This window comes from Lynx canadensis, chromosome B3, assembly GCF_007474595.2.
Source record: "Lynx canadensis isolate LIC74 chromosome B3, mLynCan4.pri.v2, whole genome shotgun sequence".
NCBI lineage: Eukaryota > Metazoa > Chordata > Mammalia > Carnivora > Felidae > Lynx > Lynx canadensis.
In genome coordinates, this window is record NC_044308.2 from 45865769 (window position 1) to 45886029 (window position 20261).

The window sequence follows — 20261 nt, forward strand, 5'->3', positions numbered from 1 at the left end:
AGACAGGATCCAAAGCAGGCTCCAGGCTCTGAGCTGTCAACTCAGACTCTGATCCGGGGCTCAAACCCATGAACCGTGAGATCATGAACTGAGCCAAAGTCGAATGCTTACCGACTGAGCCACATGGGTGCCCCTGAGCTTATTGATTTATATGAAGTGTAATGTATGCACAGCAAGGTGCACGAATCCTAAGTATATAGCTTTGTGAATTTCTACATATGTTTATACCCACTGTAGCCACCACCCAGAACAACTCAGAGCACATTTCCATTCCCAGCTGGTTCCCCCAAACCTGTCTCCAGGGAATACCACCAAAGATGTAACTGTTATTCTGACTTCCATCACCTGATATTAGTACTGGCTACTTTTGAACATCAGGTAAGTGGGTTCGTACCACACTTGCTCTTTTGTGCATGCTCCCCTCACTCAACAGTGTGGGAGTTTCATTCGTGTTGTTGCATGTACAGAGCCTGTATTTTCACTTCTGTGCCATACTGCCTTTTGTCAAGTTAACTAACGCCATGCTGCCTTCTGGATTTGTCTCCCAGAAAGTGGTTTGAGTTATGCACAATTGGCTGAGCCTGAAGGGGTGGAGTGAGATCCCAAAAGGTTAAGTTCAGGGTGGGGCCAAAAAGAGAACTTTTAAAAATTTTATTTATTTATTTATTTATTTATTTATTTATTTATTTATTTAATATTTGTTTCTTTAGAGAGAGAGAGCACGGGAGGGGAAGAGGGACAGAGGGATAGAGAGAGAGCACGTTCCAAGCTCAGTGCGGAGCACAATGTGGGGCTCAATCCCATGACCCATGACCTGTGCTGAAATCAAGAGTTGGACATTCAACTGACTGAGCCACCCAGGTGCCAAAAAGAGTATTTTTTAGATGAACTCCCAGGGGCTGTGCAATTCAGTTCCTCACTGCTGACTTCCATGGTCCTAGGCTCACTGGCATAAACATAAGCTTTTCTTTTGCTTTTGTATTTCTCTTTTTACAGGACAAAAAATCTGTCACTGCCACCTCCTCAAACACGCCAGCAGCAATTTTCAGGCATTTAGGGATATGGTTTTCAACTGAGGGGCCATTTTGTCCCTCTTCCCCCACTGGGGCCATTTGACAATATGGTAGCCAATTTGAGATATTTTTGCTTGTCAGGACTGGGGGAGAGGTTGCTACTGGCATCTAGTAGCTGAAGGCCAGGGATACTGCTAAATATCCCACAATGCTCAGGACAGCACCCTCAACTCCCCAAATTATCCAGCTCAAAATGTAAATGGACCAAGAAGCCTTGGTCAACACTGACTCTAGAAGTTGTTTCCTTTTCTGATTCAGGAAAAGAAGAAACAGGGCTTCATGGAAAGAGCTCTTGACTGAGAGATAGAAGACCCCTAGAAGTTCAAGGCCCTCCTCTGCCAACCAACTAGCTATTTGACTTTGTTCAAATCACTTAACCTCTGTGAGGCTCACTCCCCTCATCTTTTGCTGGGGACTTGCTGCCTGCCTCATACTTATAGACTTGTCAGGATCAATTGAGAATGTCAAGGAAATTGCTTTGAAATGCTTACATATGATTATTTTATTTGACTGTGACAGCAAAGCATGCTTATATGGGTGTTTTTGTGTCTAATGTCAGTGCAGGAATATGTTCAGCAGGATTTCTGTTTCCCAGTGTTCAGTTTCCAGGGCCATAGCCTCATTCTCACATTTGTGTGGGGAAGGAGCTCATCTACAAAGGGTGTTTCCTGGAACCATGGGCAGGGCTTCTAAGGTCTCTACAATTCTCTGAGGTTGTAGTTCTCAACACACAAACTTGCAGTCTCGAAATTCTCTTTCGATTTCTTGTGAGACCCCCCCCAAAGAGGTTCACTTCAGAAAAACGAGATATTTTTAGTGCTGAATCTTGGGTTTGATTTTGTCGTGTGCGAGGCTGAGTGCCATAGGCCGCCCTAGATGAGGATATGGGATGTTATGACGACGTCCGTCTGACAGCATGTTGTTTGGCTTAGGGTCACACCATGTAGAGTAGACAGGGTACAACACTGTGAGAAAGAGGTAGAGGTCCGGTCCTGTGCAAAGCTGGTGTAAAAAGCTGTTTGGCATTTATTAAAAACATTGGAGAATTTTGCTTTGCGAGTCAATAAGAGAATGAAGTGAGGCAGTAAACGGTTCTATTCAAATACAATGTTGAGGGGAGACTTAGTGTGGTAAGGAATAGTGTGGAACAGAACGGCTGGCCATCATTTTGCAATTATTTATTTTTTAAAAAATGTTTATTTTTGAGAGAGAGAGAGTGCAGGGGAGGGGCAGAGAGAGGAGACACAGAATCCGAAGCAGGCTCCAGGCTCTGAGCTGCCAGTAAAGAGCGCGACACGAGGCTTCAACTCACGGACCACAAGATCATGACCTGAGCTGAAGTTGGACGCCTGACCGACTGAGCCACCCAGGCATCCCATATTACAATTATTAACAATATAAGCAGTGTCGTTTGGAATCTTAATACAGGGCTGTGGTGGGTTGAATCTTTTTAAGTGAGCCGCCTCCAATTCTAGTATTCAGAAGTGTCTAGCAAAGTTTTCAGCTTCTAGCCAAGATGGAATAAGACTATTCAGATTTGTCTTCTCACCTTAAAAAGCTGGACAAAATATACGAAACAGCAGTTTTCAAACACTTGGCAACAAGCAGCATATAGGACAGTGGACTTGAGAAAGGGGGAACAAAAGAGCAGAGTTCCATCATTGCCTCAGTTTGCAACCTGGGGAGCATTTCCAGGGGATGGACCCCTCCTGTGGGAAATGGGAGACAGAGCTGGGCTTATGGAGAAGAGTGCTGGAGAGGAGAAAGCCCCAGAGGTCTGAGGTCTGTAGAGGGTCCCCTGCAGTTTTCAGCTGATAGAGATGGGCACAGCCATGTGAGGAATCCATGTGAAACTGGGGAAAGAATGACCAGAAAGGACCAGGGGAACAGTCCCCAGGAACTCTTGGGTCTGGGAAGGGTTTGTGTTCCCACCAGCAGAGTGGGGAAAAAACCCTTGTAAGCATAGGACATTGGCTAGAATACTCAAAAAGTCATCACCTCAGGAGCGTGGCAAATTAGCTCAAGACTTAAGGTTGTTCTGGCTCCACCTAACAAACGCTTTGAAGCAAGCCTCAAAGGGATCAAACGATTCTCAAACAATTTAACTGCATCCCAGAACAAAGCTATAGAATATTTAAGATAATGCAAGGATACCCAGCATCAACAAGGTAAAATTCATGCTGTCTTGCATGTAATAGAAAGTTACCCGGTATGCAAAGAAGCAGGAAAATACCAACCTATAATGAGGAGAAAAATCAATCAACTGAAACCAACCTAGATATGCTACAGATGAGAAAACCAGTAGATGAGAACATTAAAACAGTTGTTTTAACTATACTGCATATGTTCAAGAAGGTAGAAGAAAATGTAAGCATGGTGGGAAGAAATACGGAAGATATTTTAAAAAATCGAAATTGAGCCTGCAGATTGAAAAAACGATGTCTGAGACGAACAATACATTGGGTGGGATTAACAACAGATCAGGCATTGCAGAAGAAAAGATCAGTGTCCACGAAGGCATAGAAACTGTCCAAAATGAAACACAGGGAGAAGAAAGACCGAAAATAAAAGAACAGTGCATTAGGGAGCTGAGGGGTAATTTTAAGCAGCTTCATATTTGCATAATTGGAGATTCCAAAGGAAGAGGAAGAGGGGGGGCAGAAAAAAGTGGTCGAAAAAATAATGGCAGAAAAATGCATAAACTTGAGGAAAACTGGAAATGCATAGATCCAAGAGGCTTGATGAACCCCAAAGCAAAAGAAATAGGAAAAACAAAAACAAACAAAACAACCACCAAGGCATTGTCAAATTGCTTAAAACCAGTGGCGAAGAGGAAGTCTTAAAAGTAGCCAGAGTAAAAAGCCACATTGTATACAAAGGAACACAGATAAGAATTTAACAGACATCTCCCCGGAAGCAAGGCAGAAGACTGTGACACATCTTCAGAGATCAAACAGACGTGTGTAGCCATCTCCAAGGCCTTGGGGCAAATGTAAATTGCTGGGTGTTGGGACAGAATCTCATCCTCAAGGCCCAGCCCAGTAGGAGTAGGAAAGTAAAAGCACTGAGGCAAAACTGTAGAGGCAGTAAAAAGATCAGTGGCATCGGGAGCTGGGGGGAGGGAAAGATGAATAGGTGGCGAACAGAGGGTTTTTAGGGGACTGAAACTACGTTGGACACCATAATGGTGGACACATGTCATTACACATTTGTCAGAACCCACAGAATCTACACCACCAAGAGTGAACCCTGCTGTAAATGATGGGCTTTGGTGACAGTGGTGTGGCACGTAGGTTCATCGATTGTAACACGTGTACCGCTCTGATGGGGGATGTTGCTAGTCGCAGAGGTGGTACGTATGTGGGGGCGGGGGCATATGAGAACTCTCATCCCTTTCAATTCCGCTGTCACCTAAAAGTGTTCTAAAAAATAAAGTTTATTAATTAAAAAAAAAAAAAAGGACTGACAGGTGATGGTCAGATGAGGATTGTAGCTCCGTGCCCACACTTTCGAGAGAATATGGAGAAGAGAAAGAGTACTAGAAGTTTCACAGTAATGCTAAGCTAGTCCTGGTCCTGCAAAGAGAGGCCCAAGTTCCAGAACACGTTAAATACATGATTTTCCTTAGAAAACGTGCTCCCTCTGTTATATATCCCCCGCTCAGTGAATGACACCCCTAAGCTGTGAACTTCAGACACCCTTGATTCTTACATCTCTTTAACCCCACATCCAGCTGATTCCTAAACCCCAATGATTTTGTCTCCCAAATGACTCTTAGTTTGCCTCTCTTCCTCCAGTTCTAATCCAGGCCCTCCCTCAAAACCTCTCACAAACTTGCTATTTGACGTTGAGATGTCATGTTACCCCTCTGGGTCTGGTATGCCCTTCTATAAAATAAGAGTGGCTAAGAGCCTCCCAAGGTCTTTTTCATTTTTAAAGTCTGGGTTTCTGGGGTGCCTGGGTGGGTCAGTGGGTTAAGCGTCCGACTTCAGCTCAGGTCACGATCTTGCAGACCGTGAGTTTGAGTCCCGCATTTGGCTCTGTGCCGACAGCTCAGAGCCTGCAGTCTGCTTTGGATTCTGTGTCTCCCTCTCTCTCTGCCTCTCCCCCACTCATGCTCTGTCTCTCTCCATCTCTCAAAAATGAATGATAATGTTAAAAAAATTAAAGTCTGGGTTTCAGTGATGTTTTAGGACATGTATATATACAGACAGACCTCTTTTTATTTCACACTTAAGGAAGCTTGATTCTGATTTGGTTTTATCTGGAAGAGCACATTATAAATTATAAATGCATCCTGCACAAAGCATTTGCTGAATGAATAAATGAGAATTCAAGGCAAAACAAGAACAAAAACAAAACAAAAACCCAACCAAGCCCAAATAATTATACTCTGCAGAATAGGCGTTGGTTTGTGGTAGGTTGGTTAATGACTCTCCCCCAAAGAAGTCCACTCCCTCACCACACCTAGAGCTGCGAATTTTATCTTATATGGCCAAAAAGATTTTGCAGATGTGATTAAGTTAAGGATCTAGAGATGGGGAGTTGTCCTGGATTATCAGGACTGGCTCAATATCGTTGCTTGGGTCCTTATAAGACAGAGGCTGCAGACTTTGAAGATGTCAGAAGGGGCCACGAACCAAGGAATGCAGGGAGCCTCTAGAAACTGAGGAAGACAAACGGATTCTCTCTTCTGAGCTTCCAGAAGAAACACAGCCCTGTTGGCAACTTGATTTTAGGACTTTTGACTTCTAGAACTGTAAGGTAATAACTTGTATTATTTTAAGCCACAAAACTGTAATAACTTGTTACAGAAGTACCATACGGAAGGTAATACACGGTCCTTGTTTCCCTATTAACCCCTTATATTTTCTGGAGAGACATTTAACCTTTCTGGGTCTCTGTTTTGCTTTCAGCCAAGGAGGGCTAAAACTATCGCCCCCACGTGAGGCAAACATGAAACGAAAGAGTACCTGATCCTAGTTGAGGTGATAGAAATACTACTTCTCATATCAACATTACGAGTGGCACTATTACTTCTCATGTTGTGCAAATGCCTTACCAACATTATTTCATTCAAACTCTGAAATGATCTTAGGAAGCAGAGATCATGATTCACCATGAGTAGATGGAAAACTGAGGCTTAGAAAGGTCAAGAAACTTGCTCAGGGTCACGCTACTAAAAAGTGGAGGACCCGGCATTATGTCTCAGGTCTGTCTGACGGCAAACATGTGCTCTCATTCCTATGGCTATCCTGGCAATTATAAATTTTACCTAAATGGGGGCCATTATGGTGATTATTATTTCTGTACCGCTCTGTTATTATTCTCTCCTCATTCCTTTTCCCTGTAACAACATCTGATTGCTCCACTCATCATATTCTAGCTTGTCACCGGCTTGTCACAGAAGTGATTGAAATGCTACTAATTCAGCATTACGACTTTCCGGCTGGGCGAGGCTGGCAAAGGCTGGGGAGGTGTTTGTTTATCTGAGAGCAATTGGCTCTGAGGTTTGGAAATGGAAACGCCCTTCCCACCCTGCCCAAGAGAGCCGCAGCTGCATATGGTGGGGACAGTGCTGAGCCATTTGTGAGTGGAGACAGGGCACAGATGCCTGCTGCCTCAGGGTCTCTCCAGACTTCTCAGCTGCACAAGAGTGAACGAAGGGGGCTTCTCGGAGGGGGCTGTGCCATTTGAGCACGTTATCGTTTTCTTTTCATAAACCATACTAATCGCAGCCAGTTTTTCAATCCTCTTTCCCCTTATTCATTTACCTGCTTCCCCTTCCTTTTTCTTTTCCTCACCTTTGATTTTTAACACTTCCCCCCATTGTTCTGAGGTCTGTTTTTAAGGGGTTGGCTTGGCTGATAGGAATCAGGGCCACAGGGGCCGACACCGCAGGAGCTGTGTGGTTTGCTTTGAAGGTTGTTGAGAATATTTGGATTAATCACATTCATTCTAATATTTTCCCTCATTTCTGATCATCAAAGAGCTCAAAAAGGTTTGAGCTGGTACAGAATTTCTCCTCGTTTGTCCTTGGGAGCAAGTGTCTGGAACGGGGTCGATCTAAAAATGTTTTCTGAGTGAAGCCCTGTTAATGGGGCAGGCTGCAAATTCACACCAAGGGAGTGTCAGCTTTCAAAACAGCTTCTTGGCAGAAAGGGATGTGGAATTTTAGAGAAATCTGAACCTGCTAAGCTTCCATTAAATGAACTCCTTGGTTCCAGACTGTGCCAGGTGGAATCTGGGGGCTGTGGGCCATGAAAAATTGACTTCTTCAGTGGCACAATGCCTCAGAAAGGTCGGATGTCCTTTGGGATGAGACAGTCACCAGTTTGAAGGAGTTTCTGGGGTGTGTGTGTGTGCGGGCGTGCGTGTGTGTGTGTGTGTGTGTGTGTGTGTTTTGCTTTTCTGTGTTCCTCTGTGTCTCCTTTTCTATGTACTTTTTTTTTTACTTTTGTTTTTGTGGGTGTTTTTTGTTTTGTTTAGTTGGATGGCAGTCAAAAGGCAGAACTTTTGCAGTGGGGTCTGGAGGATGCTTGTGGATTGAGCCTCATTGTGATAGGTCCTCGCTTAGGGCCGTCTCACTTCCTCACATTGACGGCAGGCACTTTAAGGATAGGGACCGTGATTTCATCTTTCATCCCCCACCCCCAGTCTGGTACCCTGCGCCACTCACCCTCAGCCTATGTTTGGTAACTAACCCTGGGACACATGTATCTGCTGGTCTCCTGGCACCCTTGGTTTCTTTCTAGTCTTTAAAATGCGGTATGTGTCTGCATGTGCATCTATATGTATGTGTACCTAAAGAGGTATGTATTTCTTATTTACAGTCCTGATTTTATAACTTCATATTTTGTCTTGGACATTTCCCCACGACGTCAATAATTGGCTTTGATGGCCACAGATAATCCCAGTGTGTGGTTCTACCGGGATTCTTTGATCTACTACTGTTATGATTTAAGTTACATTCACTTTTTTTTTTTTCAAACGTAAACAACACCGTGATGCAGTTCTATTCGTGGACCTCTTTCTACATCCCAGATGAATACCATTTCGAATGAATTCCTGGAAGCGGACACTAGGTTAAGTGACCTGATCTTTTAAGATTCTTAATTCACATTGTCACTGTCTGTTAGCCCCACTCTATTCTTACTCCTCTTACTTGTGCAAACTACCAACATAGCTTGTGGACGTAGTGGGTCCTGCCTCTCCCAAGTCAGCCATACCTATACTTTCCCCACGAGATCCTAACTCTTGGGGGTATGGTATTTATCATTCATGTTCCTGAAGCATCTGCCATCATCACTGGAGAGCCCCAGGGTAGGTGCAATGAGATGAGTTATTGCCTACATTTCCTTGAGTCTGTGCCTCGCATTTAATGAGGATTCAGTTACTTTCCTTTCACCACACTCCCTCCCCAGGGACTGCAAAGGAATTAGGCAGGAGAACTGAGGATACTTTGGAGGTAGATCAACAGCTGGGAAGTCTCAGCTGGAACCATGCCAGAATTACATATGAATGTGGATGATCGTTTAATTCATATTTTGCACCATTTCATGTAGTACAGAAGGAAAACCCAGCATAGGGAGGCAGGAGTCCTGGGTTCTAGTTTTGATTCCATAGGCATTAGCTGAGTGAGGGGGTCTCTTAACCAATTCAAGCCCCCTCCTCTGTAAAATAGGCATAATAATAATGCCTTCCTGGTGTGGTCGTTGGGATGCTGAAGGGAGATCTTGTGTGTTAGCACTCTGCATGCCGAAGTATACCTGGAGGGAGGTGCTGTTGTCCACATGAAATGCTGTTGGCAATGTGTCATTCTCACTGAGTTTCGGGACAGCCGTCTGTGGACCTTTGGGCTGCTGAGTTTAGACCTGCCTGGTGTAGGTCATCAGAGACTGGACAAAATGGCACACATCAGGACACTGATTTGTCTACAGATGCTCTTAGTATAGTCATTTCTGTAGGCTTTGAGGTTTCTAGTTGGAAGACATGGTCCCAGACCTGGTCACCCAGTGGCTTTGTGACCTTTGTCGAATCATGTAACTTCCTCGGAGCCTCAACTTCCTCATCTCTGAACTGAGTGAACAAGGTCCTTGCATTCTGTAGGGTGTGTCCAGATGACCTACTGAGGCAGGGTCAAGTTGGCAAACAGAAATACAATGGGAAAAGCTACAATTTATTGAGTGCCAACCATGTGTTTTATTGATATTATCTCATTGATTCGTTCATATATTCACATATATACTATACGTAGAAAGAAAATAATATACATATATTAAGAGGTTATGCACTGGGCTAGATACTAGGAATAAAACAGGAACTAATATAGACAAGACTAATGCTCACGACCTTATAACAAAGCTTATATTAAGCATATATTAAGCATATGTTAAGAGGTTATGCACTAGGCTAGATACTAGGAATAAAACAGGAACTAATATAGACAAGATTAATGCTCATGACCTTATAACAAAGCTTAATTTGAAATAAAATTTTTGCGAAATCTTTAGCACAATGCCTGGCACACGGAGGGTTCAGTTTTCTATCATTTTGCACACCTGTAGATTAAATAGGCAAATGTAAATTCTTCTGCGGTTGGGACAGTGAGTAGACTCAGGGAAACACGTGGGACATCATCTTTGTCTATGCGAATGATGCTGGGAAAGAGACAGTCTTTCCTATGAAAACTGTTATCTCTGCTATGGAAGAGCCTGCTCAAGCTGCAGATGAGGTGGGGGTGGGATGGGGTGGGGGCTGGGGAAGGTCACACAACCGTGGTTCAAAGGGAGGTTCCTGTTCTGCGTCCGAAATGTCTCTCTCAACTTGGGTCAGTACTCACATGCTGTGGGCACATCTTTGTGCTGCTTGGCTGGCTGGTTATTTAGCTGGGAAGAAAATTAAAGGTGCGAGCAAGGTGTCTGGTTAGGAAGCTGCAGAATGTTGTGAGCCAGAGAGAATGCGCCTGTCCTCCGTATGACATGTCTATGCTGTCTTACCAAGGCGGATCCAGAATGGAAGACAGAGATATCATATAGTGCCCCTTCAGTGAGGAACACTGAGAACCAGGCACTTTTCAAAGTAATTTCGTTCAACCCCCCCAACAGCCCTGCATGGGGGGCATTAATACCTCACTCTAACAGATGGAGGAACAGAGGCTCGGAGATTGCTCAGTGCCCCACAGCCAGTCAGTGGGGGAAACAAGGTTTGAAATCAGGCCTGTCTGGTTCCAGTAGAATCCCAACAGCGAGCCTTTAAGGTGTTGTACCCTCTGGTCTGAGCAGGTGCTATTCCTTGAAGTACAGCAGAGCCAATCTGTTTGGGGATGAACACCAAATTGGTGAATTAGCAAGGAGCTGCCTGGCTCCTTATTTCTCTTCTGATGCTCTTCTGACCATTTTGCTACTTCTTTTTTTGCAACCCCAGAGGCTGAGTCTCCTTATATAAAACGTGCTTGTAGGAGTAGTACGTGAAGTGAACGGTCCAGCTTAGAGTGCAAGCCCCATGTGGGTAAAACAGTACATAGACAACTCTACGCTAACACTTGGGAGGGAAAACTAGTGTGTAGACTGACAAGAGGTAGGGAGTAACCAGAGTCTTTTACGATGAGATACGATGGACCGGAAGAGAAAGAGAGAAATGGTAACTACACAGCCAGGTACAAAGGTGGAGGATGGTGGGAAAGAATAGCCCATGGCCATTTAAGTGGTAGGGTTTAGCAAATAAAAATATAGGGCGCTCAGTTAGATATGAAAGTCAGATAAATAATGGACACCTTAAGTATGAGACATACTTATATCAGAATTTATTCATTATTTATCTGGCATTCAAATTTAATCGGATGTGTTGTATTTTATCTGACAACCTCAATCTAACACCTCTTCCGGCTTCTTTACTGTTGAGGTCACATGACCTATTTAAGAAAATGAAAGAGATTCGGTGCGCTGGGTGGAGCAGTCAGTTAAACGTCTAACTCTTGATATCAGCTCAGGTCATGATCTCACAGTTCATGGGATAGAGCCCCATGTTGGGCTCTGCACTGGCAGGGCGAACCTGCTTGGGATTCTCTCTTTCTCCCTCTCTCTCTGCCCTTCCCCCACTCACGTGCACACATGCATGCTGTCTCAAAAATAAATAAACTTAAAAAAAAAAAAAAGAAATGAAAGAGCCTCGAGTTGGGCTTCAGTCTTTGCTCTGACCAGCTGTGTGGTCTCAAGTGAGTCGCTTGTCCGGCCTGAGCTTCAGTTTCCTTGCCTTTCAATGGAGCTTCGTACATGCATCGTAGATCTTGTAAAAAAATAAACATCACAAATCTGGTAAAAGGATCAGCTGTTGAAAGTTAGTCCTAGAGGGGCAATCTAGGTGTCTGAATGTAAGTAAATCCATATAGTAGGCATGTAGGCTCTGGGAATTTAACTAGTTATCAGTATACTGATGAATTTGAGGTTAACTGGCTTCTAAACTCCTGAAAATCTCTTGACCCAAATTATCCATTGGTTTGAAGGGATTTACGGCATTTCTGCAAAATACATGGTTGTGAATAATGCTAACGTTAGATAGATACAGAGCACTTTCGGAGAATAACACACTTAAACTAAAGACAGCAGAGAAGTGAGATTTGCCTTATCTGAATTGGGTATTAATTCCTTTTCCCCCATAATTATTTACTATTGAGTTCTTTGCCAATGGCATTGCCTTTTTCAGGATGAAGTGCAATAAATATTTCTGTAACCTCCAAATTATTTTTATTATAATGTTTGTTATACACCAAGTTAGCTATGTGTAGGACTGGCTTATGGCCTCACGATGTTGTTATGAGCTTCTAAGCAGACCAAGACCTCATAACCAGTGATAAAATCCTTCCGGAACACCGGAACCCTTGCCCGCCTCAGGGCCTTTACACCAGCGGTGCCCTTTGCCTGGGATGCTCTGCTGGCCTTTTGCAGGGCTGGCTTTGCCTCAAATTTACCTTCTCAGGGAGGCCTTCTTGACCTCTGTAAAAATTAGCTTGTTCTCTTTTTCCCTATCACAGCATTTTTCTGAGTGTTCCATAACATTTCTTGAGACCTGGAATGATTTGTTTTGCTTACTTGTTTATTACAGTATTTCACTGAATCTAACATGATGCCATGGAAAGTATGATACACCATTGTTTTATATACCACTAAAAAGGAAAAAAAGAAGCCTACAAATTAAGCTGTGACATGATGCTTTAATGATAGTCCTGTGTCATGCATGAATTGGTCACAATAGCCTCTCATTACTTTGAGACTTCTTTCATCTATTTTGAGGGGTTGGCAGTTTCTCCTACGCCAGTTGGTTTGCTCAGAGTGTAACGGACAATCCTTTTGCACAGGCATCAGCAAAGCACCATTTCATACACTGTGATTATCTTCCCATAAAACACTTGTTTGTTACTTTGTAAAAAATTATGGGATAGCTGACATTTCTCCAATAATAAGTATCAAATGTATGCCTTAACGCTGTCTCCATGCCTTTTTGCATGCAAATCATAGGTTAGTCTTTTCAAAAACATTCTAACTGGCAATGAACCTTGATCCATGTAGTACCAACAATGCACAAAACTCCAGTGAAGTGATGATAACATGAGCACTTCTGATCAACCTCACAACCCCAGCATTTGTAAGATATATTCCAATTTCAAACGTATTTTACATATGAAGAAAATGCTTCAGAATTGATCAAATAAAGTATCTTTCTCCTCTACCAGGGAGCTGAGTTGTCGTCAGCTGTGTCTGCCACTGTGTGTCCAACACTGTAGTACAAGGTTGGGATACAGAAAGAACTCAATAAATATGTGTCACATGAATGAAGGAATTAATATAATCCTGCACTTGTACATTTTTGTTAGTGGTGGAATTGATTGAAGTCTCATGGAAATAAAATAGCATATAAATAGCTTCTGCTGTTTTTGAAAGCTCTTTTGTTCTGAATTCATATAATTGGTGATACCAATTACAAGGACTAAATTTTGACTGGAAAATATAATGGTTGACTCCCATTGATAGAATTCTGAATATCATCGTGTGAACTACTTGCGTGTAACACTTTTCTGTTTCTAGACACAGACATGCTATCAGGTAGTGACAGGAGTGATTCTTGGTCACCGGGCAGTGTAAGGTTGGGACTATAGGAGACAGAGCTGCATCCCTGTGAATGATATGGCAAAGTGCTCCGAGTCCACAGGGGTCCCTGTCTTGCTGAAGAACTGGCAAGCCGTAGGATAGTTGTTATGCTTTAGAAAGGCACAGAAGTGGGGAGCCTGGGTGGCTTAGTCAGTTAAGCGTCCGGCTTCAGCTCAGGTCATGATCTTGCAGTTCGTGAGTTCGAACGCCGCATGGGGCTCTGTGCTGACAGCTCAGAGTCTGCAGCCTGCTTCGGATTCTGTGTCTCCCTTTCTCTCTGCCCCTCCCCCGCTCACACTCTGTCTCTCTTTCTCTCAAAAATAAATAAACATGAAAAAAAATTTTTAAAAGAAAGGTACAAAAGAACTAGGGCAGTGCCCGTGATGCCAAGAAATGCATTTTGAAGGAGAATATATATATTTACTGAACACCTGCTAGGCTAGCCTGTGCTCATTTAATCTTCACACAAACCCTTGGATTGGACGATGTTGCTGCCCCTTGCAGACGGAGAAACTGACACTCAGAAAGAGCTAGCTTTCCGTAGCTGGTGGATGGCTTGTCTAGGATTCTAGTCTGAGTCTTCTTCATTTCAGATATGGCAGGTGACAGATCACACTCCAAGAACAGGGGTGATCCATTTGTATGTTTAATAGTGAGCCAAGTCAGGTCAAGTTAGTCTGGCTTATATTGGTTTCATTTTTTTTTTTTAACAGACCAAAAAGAAAACAGACATGATTTTCTCTTTTGGTTGAAAAGACACATGAGAAGATAAGAGAAAACAAGAAGGAATTCAAACAGTTTAGCCATTGTGAGAACCAATTTTGTTTCTGAGTCTGTCAGTACAGGTAAATATGATGGTGTTTGCCTGGTTGGCCCAACACCTCAGGAGTGTCTGCCCTTGACAGGTGTGTGTGTGGGGGGGTGGTGGTGGTGGGGAAGCCAGCAGGGCTTGGAAGTTGAGAAAGAGAGCCAGCTTGGAGCAGAGCACAGTTTGAGCCTGTGTCTTCAGGGAGAACACTACTGCTTTTTTGGAGGGGCCTCTCAGCAGTTGGTATCATCTGGAGAAAAAGAACATTGCTGCCTGCATGGGTTTCTCAGAAGCTAGCAGTCTGGGGGCACCTGGGTGGGTCAGTCAGTTGAGTATCTGACTCTTGATTTTGGCTCACGTCATGATCTCATGGTTAATGGGTTTGAGCCCTTCATCGGGCTTTTTGCTGGGCTTCGAGCTTTCTTAGGATTCTCTCTCTCTCTCCCCCTACTGCTCCTTCTCTCTCCCCACCCCCCCCACAAAATAAAAATACAAATAAAAACATAGAAGTTAGGGGTCTAGATTTGGAATTGTGGGCAGTTGGCTGGGAATGAAGGGGGAGTGAGCAAGGTGCCTGTGTGCCCTTTGCTGTGCCTTCTCCTCAGCCCCTACCCTATTCAGGGCCCATCTCCCCAGTGGCTGTCCCAGAACAGCTGGTCGAGGGTCTTCTGTGGAAACGTGCCCTTTCAGTTGTGGCAGAACTGAGCCAATGTGTCACTCCCCAGCAGGCCGGGTGTGGCTTCTATTTCTGGGTTCTGGCGTAGCTGTGGTTTTAACGATCTATGAAGGTGGCAAAACAACACCCTTGTCCCCAACGATGCCATGGGCAGTGTGGCCATCTTTTTCCCAGGCTAAGGAGGTTCCTTGGCTAAGGAGAGCCCAGTTGTAAGGCACAGGTCCTGGTGTTTGTGGGAGATCAGAGCAGGGCAGACAAGTGCTATTGAGGGGTCCAGGTGCAGCCTAGACAGGGTGCACTCCAGGAGGGTGAGGTCAAGGGAGATGGATGGTGGCAGTGTGGTTGCCACCCCCTCTAAGGCGTTCCTTCCAGGTTGGCTGCATAAGGAAGAGACTCCAAGCAGTTGGATTCATCTATCTGAGGCCTGGGAGGGCTGGCTGAAGGAGGCAACAGCTATCTGCTGTGAGCTGGGGCGGGGGCTTGAGGGCCTGCATGGCGCTGGATCCCCCAGAGCTGGTCGGTGGCCTGCAGCCCCGAGAATGCAATCTGAAGTCCCACGAATGGAAATGGATTCTCAGCAATGGACATGGTGGTTTTGACCTGGGACTGTTGGTTTGGGCGGGAACTGTCTTGCAGGCTGGACATCCAGCAACTTGAGCTCGTTCCAAGAAGACCGACCTAAGGGTGAGGGGACTGGCAGCCATGTCACCCGAAGAACTTTTGGAGGGATATTTAGCCAAAGAAGGGAAAGGCTGGTATGAGGCTGGGTGGAGTATGAAGGAAACACGTCTTGGTGTAATAAAGGGAGGAGCATTCTAACAGTGAACATTCTGCCTTTATACTCATGGCATGCCTGTCCCACCTCGTAGAAACCCCTGCCCACCAGGCTCCCGCCCAACAACAACTATTGAGCGCTTACGGTGTGCCGAGGCCTGTTCTAAACGTTTTTTTGTATATTACATAATTTAATCCTCACGACCACTGAGGTATATCAGTCTTTTAGTGTTCCACCTTTGAAGACAGAGACTCTGAAGCTCAGGGACTTCACAACCTGCCTGAGGCCACTTGGCTAGGGAGAAGTGGAGCTGGGAACACCGGTAGCAGAGGCTCCGGTCAGCACAGGGGTCTATGTCTGCTCCCACCAGCCCCACCCTGGCCTAACACCCGGATAGCTTTCTAGTGGCTTCTCTGCCCATCGGTCCCTTTCAGTGCATGGACTGGTCATCTCTTCCAACATTGTCACATCAGGCTTTAGATGCTGCAGGAAGTTGGGGGACCCTCTGATGTCCAGTGTCTGAGGAATTTTCGTTCTCTTTGCCTTAGTGGCTCCTCCAGATTCTGTGTGACTCAGGTTTTGAAGCCTCACGTGACTCAAGATATCTGACCACGTGAGCTCTATTCTTCCTCTAACTATGCTTGGTGTTCCTCATACCATGTTAAGATCTGGGAGATCACAGAAAACAGATGAACATAAAGGGAAAGGAAGCAAAAATAAGATAAAATGGGGGAGGAGACAAACCATGAGAGACTCTTGAATACACAGAACAAAATGAAGGCTGCTGGAGAGGTCTTGGGTGGGGGGATGGGCTAATTGGGCAAAGGAGTCATTAAGAAGGACATTGACTGGGATGAGCTCTGGGTGTCATATGTAAGTGATGAATCACCAGATTCTATTCCTGAGATCATTATTACACTATATGTTAACTAACTTGGATGTAAAAAAAAAAAAAAAAAAAGGGAACCAGGACATCATTTCTTTGCCACCAGAACATGATGGGCCTTATAAAACAGGGTGCAACTTGCCCGGCTCTCCTGGTGTTGAGCTAACGGGGCCAACTGATTCACGTGCACTGGGCAGTGCTCAGAGCTCTGTTACTCGAGTTGTGCTGCTTTCCAGTGACAAAAAGCCTGGGGTTTCATGGTGCCATGTTATTTTGGTCTCACTTCTGACAATGGCAGAAATTTCCTTTCTTTAGACACATTTGAAATTGCCAGGAGAAGGACAAAAAGGGGAAAAAATATCCAAATTTGTTCTTAACCACCAAAACATTAGGAAGTGGGTTGTGGGGAGAGCGGCAAGGAGATAGCAGCCTCAAGGCTGACGGATGCAGCAGTGCAGTCCCCAGACTGTGCTCCACTCTGCCTAGCCTGACCGCCTCAAAGTCCCCTTGGACGTTGGGAGGAGGCGTGGGGGGTTGACCTCCAGAGATAGAACTGGAGATAATGGGAATTTCTTTGTAGCTTTGGCTTGAAGAATCGCCTGCCTGAGACTCTGACACCATCTCTTTTCTGAAAGGTCCAAGGCTGGTCACAGGTATAAAAAAGAAAAATTTAGAAAGGACAGCTGTCATCACTCCAGCCCTGTGGTTTCCAACAATGGCGTATTTATTTTCCTTTGCCCTGAGAGGTCATTGCCCTAGATGGGGCTGGAATATAACCTCACTATGTAGGAGACATTTAAGCCAAGGGGCCTGGGGTTTCTGTGAAGCTGAGACGGTGCTCATTTACTCCAGCCCGGATGCCATGCGGGCCATACTCTGGCCTAATCTGTCAGACTGGGATTTCAAACTGGGCTATGGAGTTCTGGAGTAAACAGAGTTTTCTCAGAAATCTTTTCTTTTTAGAAAATTATGCCCTGTCAGATCTGGAAACAGCTCATGGGCTTGGTAGCATGGCATTCTGGTTTTCTTCTGAAAATGCCCACCTGAGGACACAGACCTAAAGAGTGTGTGTGTGTGTGTGTGTGTGTGTGTGTGTGTGTGTGTAAAGTCTACCCTGGGTTCTGAGTGGTGTGGGTCCCCTGTGCCTGGTGGGTCACGGGCTGGCCCTGATATGCCACCTCTCCATGGTTTCTCCCACTGCTCTCTTTGCTCTCAGATGCTTGTTCTGTGCTTGGTCCCTAGCACGTGTGGGGTCTCACAAAGATAGCAACAGCTCCAGTGCCCAAGGTCTGATGTGAGGCTCGATCCCACGACCCTGGGATCATGACCTGAACCAAAGTCAGGAGTCACCTAACTGACTGACAGTAAACTGACTGAGCCACCCAGGTACCCCTCATGACTCCTTCTTTTAGACTCTGACCTTAGCCTCTGCCCTCTTCCTCCAGCCTCTGAATTAATGGCAGGCAAAGCTGGTGACCAGTTCTGACCCGGGTTTAAGGAACACATCGAGTTCTCTTATCTCAGAAGGAAAATAAAATCCTGGTTCTACCACTTCATCAGCTGTGTGACTCTGGGCAAATTAGGTGACTTCTCTGAGCCCCAGTTCCTTCATTCTTGTCATGGTACTGGCATCCTCATTCAACTGTGAGGATTAAAAGAGATTTTACGTCTGTAATAATAGCTAATTAATTGTACCTCATAGAGTTGTGATAAAGGTAATAGGTTATGTTCATAAAATATATAAATTATTTCTGTTCATATATAATCTTTAGTGCTGCCTGGCACGTATGATGGAGGTGTTTGTTCTTAAAAGAAAAAAAAAAAGAACGGCCAAGTAAAGCGTTTCATTACCTCATGGGCTCATTAAATGCTTGCTGAATGACAAAGGAAAGGTCTATAGGCTGAGAGATTCTTGGGCTGGTAGTAATCGTATCTTATTCATCTTTATGCACCCAAGACCCAATACATAGTCTGGCACATGGGAATACCCCAAAAGTTGCTTAGTGAATACATAAGTGGATGAATAGATATACCCTACTAGTTTTATACTTCTTTTCAGCATTGAAAATCTAGTTTTAGAAAATTTACTTCTAATTTTGGAACATTATACTCTAACCACTACACATTAGTGACTTGGGGCTACTTTGACGTTTGTAACCTCAAAGCAAGAGTGATGGCAAGCTGGGGTGCCTGGGGTGGCTCAGTCGGTTGAGCATCCAACTTCGGCTCAGGGCGTGATCTCACAGTTCATGGGTTCAAGCCCCACGTTGGGCTCTGTGCTTATAGCTCAGAGCCTGGAGCCTGCTTCGGATTCTGTGTCTTCCTCTCTCTCTGCCCCTCCCCTGCTAACACTCTGTCAATCTCTCTCTCGAAAAATAAATAAACATTAAAAAAAATTAAAAAGAAAAAAAAGAGTGATGGCAAGCTGGGGCTCCTGGGGGGCTCAGTCAGTTAAGCATTCGACTCTGGGTCAGGTCATGATCTCACGGTTCGTGGGTTCGAGTCCCACATTGGGCTCTGCACTGACAGTGCACAGCCTGCTTGGGATCTGTTTCCCTCTCTCTCTGCCCTTCTCTGCTCTCTCTATCTCAAGATGAATAATAATAATAAAACTTAAAAAAAGAGAGTGATGGCAAGCTAAATGATAATGTTTTTGCAAAAGAGAGAGAAATATACATGGAGTTGAGCACAAGATTTACAAGCCCAAATGTAGGACTTGAGAAAAAATGCACCACAAATGCTTCTTTCTTTTAATGAATATACACTTGGCATCTACTGTATGCTGGGTAGTGTTCAGGATACATAGGTGAGTAAGTCACTGCCTGCAGTCCAGGTGCATACAGTGTGGTGGGAAGGCAGGTCCTATGCATAAAGAGGTGCAGCCCTGTGTGGGAGTGGGGTGGACAGGGCTGTGGGGCTTCCGAGGAGGGAAAGGACCGATGGGGGTGAAACGTCAGAGAAGCAGCAGAGAAAGGGAACAAAAAAGATGTCACGGTAAGTCAGCTCCTTCTTTGCCACAGTCCACCATCTGTATTGTCACCAAGGCCCGTGCAAGACTCCAACTCGCTGGCCTTAGCCAGGCCTTAGGTCCAGCCTCTTCAGCCAGGCCTTCAGCTACTGCCTCTCTCTTGGCCCACGGATCTGTAGGATTTCGTTAAATTCTAGCCTACCCAGGTGTGAGGCTGAGCTGGGATTTTACTCCCACCCTCTAACGCCAAGATACATAACAGCTATCTAGTTAATCTTTTCATCCTCAGGTTTCCCTACCTAAATTCAGGCTGCAGAAAATTCCTGAAGGGTGGAGAGCCAGAGGCTCTAAGATTGCACTGATGTTTGTTCTCAGAATCACAGTGTTGGAGCCAGATGAACTGACTTCAGCTAAGAAAGAAATTTCAGGTTTGCCTATTCTAAAAAATCTCAGTACAGAAATTTCCTCATGAGGAAATTGACTTCTGCAGAGAGTTTTAAAAATGGTATTGTAAAAACTGATAAATATATTTGTGGCAATCTAGTGTACCTTTCCTTCTTGTGATTAGACCCCATCAGATGTCACATCCCAGCTCAACCTGCACTGATGAAAGTGCCCTATAAAAGCTAAAGCTAATTAAGTTCCCTTCCTCCTTCCTCCCCACCCTGTCACCAGCTATGATTTCTTTGTTCATTGACGCAGACGTTAAAAATAAGTTGAAAATGTTTCTAAATTCTTTGTCATTTTGGGGGAAGATCTGTCATCACCAAAGAAATCTTAGAGTGTAGAACTGGAAAAAAAAACCAACAAGAAAAAAGTTAAAGCATAAAAAATAGTAAGAGTGCCCTTCAGGTAGTTATAGTGGGATGGGGTGGATGTGTTTGAATATGCACCTGCTGAGCTGCCTGGAATCTTTTCCAGAAAGAGTG